This window comes from Triticum aestivum, chromosome 3A, assembly GCF_018294505.1.
Source record: "Triticum aestivum cultivar Chinese Spring chromosome 3A, IWGSC CS RefSeq v2.1, whole genome shotgun sequence".
Taxonomy (NCBI): domain Eukaryota; kingdom Viridiplantae; phylum Streptophyta; class Magnoliopsida; order Poales; family Poaceae; genus Triticum; species Triticum aestivum.
This window is the reverse complement of record NC_057800.1, coordinates 554,723,269-554,728,382: the sequence shown is the minus strand read 5'-3', so window position 1 is coordinate 554,728,382 and position 5,114 is coordinate 554,723,269. Positions and strand designations below refer to the sequence as shown.

The 5,114-nt window shown below is 47.0% G+C and overlaps 1 long non-coding RNA gene across 1 annotated transcript; it reads right to left on the bottom strand.

Annotated features, from left to right (window-relative positions):
- Window positions 1–2,516: 2,516 nt before the first annotated feature.
- LOC123058628 (uncharacterized) lies at window positions 2,517–3,351 on the bottom strand. The gene is made up of 3 exons (XR_006427248.1): window positions 3,209–3,351; window positions 3,018–3,114; window positions 2,517–2,613 (listed from the first exon to the last, which is right to left on the bottom strand). It is a non-coding gene; the product is annotated as an uncharacterized lncRNA (long non-coding RNA).
- Between the last annotated feature and the right edge of the window lie 1,763 nt (window positions 3,352–5,114).

Genomic DNA, 5,114 nt, shown 5'->3' with positions numbered 1-5,114 from the left:
GGGCAATTCTCGGTGATCCACTGGCTCAAATTTATGACCGTCCTATGACCCCTCCGGTCTTCTCTCTGCGGCAAGGCCGCGCGGTCGATCTCACCATTGATACCTGCCCATATCGCATTCATTTTGGCTACAGTTTTTTGCATGCACATCCTCTTGAATAACTTGAACCAATCCTTGTTTTTGAATTTGGAGTAAAAGTTTGCTGCCAAATGCCTCATGCACCACCTTCCCTCTAGATCGGGCCAGCCCCACTCTTCTTCCGACGCCTTAATTATTTCAAGAGCGCTTAATAATCCAGTGTTGCGATCAGAAATGATGCAAACACCTTTACGCTCTTTCACAACACCCATCTTCACGCAGCTCAGGAACCACAACCAGCTATCTTTGTTCTCGCTCTCGACCAATGCATATGCAATAGGAAGAAGCTGATTATTTGCATCCGCTGCAATCGCCACCAATAGTGTGCCCTTGTACTTTCCAGTGAGAAAGGTACCATCAACAGATAATACCGGGCGACAGTGCCTGAAGGCTTGTATAGTCTGGGCGAATGCCCAGAATAAGCGGTCCAGGATTAGCTCACCCGGGTTCATTGGGTTTGGACGTTCTCTCCGCCAAACTTGAGTTCCCCTATTAGCACTTGCTATTTGATGAAGCATTCTAGGGGCATAAGAATATGCCTCCTCATAGGTACCATACAAGTTCTTAAATATATTTTCCTTCGCATGCCTAGCCTTGCTGTAGCTAACAGGGAATCCAATTAGATCCTCTGCATCTTTTTGCAGAGCCCTAACACTAATGTTGAGACTTCCCTGCACAATTGTTTCCATCGTCTGTGCCACAAATTTTGCTGTCACATTGCAGTGATCTGAAAGAGTCCCAGTTTGCTCACAGGTATGCTCCACTATTTTTGTGATATGCCATGACTGACATACCCCAGGCTTCAGTCTAGCGAGAACTCTTCCGCGGCAACCTTTCGCGGTGTGGATGCATATGACCTTCAACTCTTTTTTATCAGACTGCTTCACTCTATGCTGGCGGTGGATGCCGATTGCATAGCTACCCATTGCCTGGTAAGCAGACTTCTTATCTGGGAAAACTTGCCCAACCTCCAGGCTTCCCGCTCCTAGGCCAGAAGCAGAGTGAAATTCGTTGGTGATGCTCATATCCTGTAAAAACACAGGTTGCAGTGCCGCCGCGACCGCCCTCTGAGGAGGAACATCTTCTTCTCCGCTTGACTCCGAAGACGCAGAAGAATGATCATCATCATCTAGCGCCTCCGGCAATCCCTCTACGTGTTCGCTCATGTCAACGGCCGCCGACCAATATCCTGTGTCATACACAGGCTGGCCGCCCGTCGGTTCCGATGGGCCGATGCTAGGGGCTGATGTAATGGCCAACTCGACCTCACCACCCCTGCTACTGCATCCGGCAACATCAGTGACTGAAATGAACTCCACATACACCATCGGCTGACCATACATTGAGTTATTGGGATTGCTTGCAAACCTCATGTACGACCCCCACGACCGATCACCTGTGACAGGCCGCAAACCCCAACGGGCAACTGTCCCATCATTTCCTCCGTCAACGACGAAGGCCTCCATTGTCATTTTTTTTCCTGCATCACTGGGCCAAACACCGCTCGGATGCACCTTCTAACCGCTGCGTAACCCACGTTGACCATGTCTCTCACCACTACTGTAGTCGACTCGCAGAAGGACACATCCACCCCGCATGGACCGTCGCGTAAGACGTTCCCATAGTACACTACTAAATTTTCCATAGTACCTAACCAACATACATGTTTACATTTCAAATAATTAGTAACTGAACATTTAGTAACGATGACAACATTTACATATCTTATGACTAAAATAATAACCGTATTTTCGTTATAAATATTCGGTTTGTTTTTAAAATCATTTGCTTAGACTTTAAGGGGTTGTTTGGTTAACGGGTATTTACAGATCTATTTTTCTCAAACTTGTCTATGAGCGTAACAAACTAAAACTCTGTTTGCTTTTCTCTAACTACCCCAAAAATATCCTAAAATAGTTCTCGTAACATGCAAAAACTTAACTTCTGGAAAAACGACTATTAGTAAAATATGGTTTTCTACATAATTTCCTTACAACAGGTTATGACAAAACTGAGGGTAAGTACTCGCTATTCAAACAACCACTAAACATAATATTACGATAATAACATTTAAATATCATATGAGTGTCATTTTTCTTACAACAGGTTATGTCAAACTATTTTTCTTACAACATGTTATGACAAAACCCATGGTAATTACTTGCTATCCAAACAACCAGTAAACATAATAGTACGATAATAACATTTTAATATCATATGAGTAAAACATTTAGTTTCTTTCGGCTTTATATAATTTTTTTCACATCATACGATAACAATCATTTATCTACAAATAATAATATTTACAGCAACATGCACATTATTCACAATAGTACATCAATACAAAAAATATTAACAAAATTACAGTATCATTTTTTTACCTTAGCTCCAATATGGATGTGCTTGCAAATGCAATTAAGCGTCAAAATAGTTCCAATAAATATCCGTCGCCAGTACTATATGAACGGAGTCAACCTGTTATCACATTAACATCAATATTACACACGGATTTTTCTTCCTGCTAACAAAATGGAAACACAATTTCTTCAATCATGTCTTCTCCTCCTTGTTTGTTACTAAGATGAATTATTTTACCTAATTACATACATCATTAAGTACATTAGCACATAATCTTAACATATAAAATTTAGATTATTGCGACATAACTATAGACTTATTAATAAACATACCGCATAAAATAACATACCACATGAAATAACATACCACATGCAATAAAAAATATTGTAAATGTTGTATCTGTCGTCTGAAATTATTTCTAACCTCTACGCACTAACATAGAATAGCTAATGACGAGCTAAAAGACTAACTAATTACCACCCCGCATGCACAAATAAATAAATGTATTGCAAAGCTCATACCTTGATCTTCAACTTCGTACTTCACTTTCGCAACGCAAATCCTACTCCTCAAGCTCTAAATGACTCCAAATGACTCCTTCAAGTGCTAAAATTATGCCTAAAACAACAGAGAATACACACTTAGGAACTAATAAAACAGAACAAAAACATCATGCATGTGAATGAAACCAACAAAAATGGATAGATCTTACCTTAATCTAACTTTTCTTCAACTTCATCATCTTCGAAATCAAACTCCAAATCGACCAAAATCACGAGTAAAAGTGGCTACCTAGTTTTCCTTTCTGTCTATGTATGCGCTCAGAGAGAGTTAAGAGGTAGAGGAGGCAACCAGAGATATGCGAGAGAGAGTGTATGCGCACGGAGTCGCGGATGTGCGTTTAAAAAGAAGAGGACCACTGTATTGTCGGCAGAACAAACCAGAACTCACCTACCACGGCATCGGATTTCAGCATCGCGGTGTCTCATCATACGCAGCAACAACAACGCCTGAATGCTGTCGCTTCGGCTGGAGAAATAGACGGAAGCGAGAATCACGCATAGCTTTAATCAGTGTCGTTTACGTACCAATCAGTACTACAAAGTTTAGGCGGGAATCTGATCATCGAAACTTGTGGCAGGCAAAACAAGGAGCTGGGAAAAGCAGCGCCCGTGAAAATCTGCGCCACCGGAATCAGCGCCGCACGGGAATCAGCGCCGTCTGCGCCGTTGTCGCGTGTGCAGCAGCAGTGTCGCCGCCTCCTGCAGTGGCGGCCTGGCCCACAGGCGGGGCCCGCGAGCATCACGAGTGGTCGGCCCGCGCCCGACAGCGGCCAGAGAGGCCGCCTCACTAGGTGGCGGCGTGGCCCACCAGGCCTGGCCGTTCCGTCCGGGCTCGGCGCACTGTGCTGACACGGTTATTTCTCGCGCGGCCGCCTCATCCGGTGGCGGCAGGTGCCACGTGTCGCCTGCGCGCCTGCCGCCACCGCTGAGGGGGTCCTTTTTGACAATGTTTTTGACATGTGGTCTTTTTTGGCAATTCTGTTGGCCAGAGGATCCTTTTGGACAAAAAATCTGGATCGCGCTGGTCCAGGCTTTACCGCGTGCGCTTGGTGCGCGTGCTTGCTTGCCGTGGACAAAACGGGATATGGCTGAGCTGTACAACAAAACCTGAAAAACCAGTGACGTCAGCGTATCCCTGGTCGAGGACGGTACGCCTTGCTCGATCCATCGACGCAGGACGGCAGGATCAGTCGCCGCCGTGCCGAGACTCCAATTTTCTCTCGAGTTCGGTGTATGTATGGCACGCCGTGCATCGAACCCGGCAGCGTCAACTTGATCGGTCGGCGCTTCTGTTAGGTCCGTCCACCCATGTGCACGTACGAGGCGCCCAAGATGTACGCGTCATCACGTTCACGTAGCGTACTCCATTGCCCCATGCTGTACTCTGTCTACACGTTTGCTGCGATCCGAGGAAACAATCCGGCGGCGCAATTAATCCTCACGCGCAGTCCGCGCCATACGCCGGCCGGCCACCGTGGTCGCCGCGCGTTGCGCCAAGTCGTCGTCGGCCTCGCGACCTCGACGGCATGGGAATGGGGATTATTGGCTTGCTAGGTGCCTAGGGCTGTGGACGTGGCTGCGCCGGCTAGCTAGGAACGCACCTCGATCGTACTCCTGTCGTATTCGTGCGTTCGTCCGGGTTCAATGCTTGCACCGCCACTTGTTGGGTGTTGGCCAGAGAGTGCCACTTGTGCGCCATCCGTTCCGTACCACAGCGCCAGCGAGGCGAACCTGCGGAAGAAAAACCCGGCCCGGAAAACCAAATCTTATGACAAACCATCCACCTACGCCTTCAAACGATGCCAAGAAGCACCATCACGGCGAGGGCGAGGCATGGAGAGGACAAACCATCTCACCACCGTTAACTATGGACTAAAACCTAATCTAAAAACTTCACCCTACCACCACCGGTCCGAAACAAACAGGGTCCCTGCCCCTCTTGTCACCGAAGTGGCGAACAGAGGGAGTGAGAGGCCCGTGATCTCGCCGACGAGGAGCTAGACCACCGGCGCTGCCCTAGCTCCTAGGATTTCGCGGGAGGGAGGCAGGAAGAAA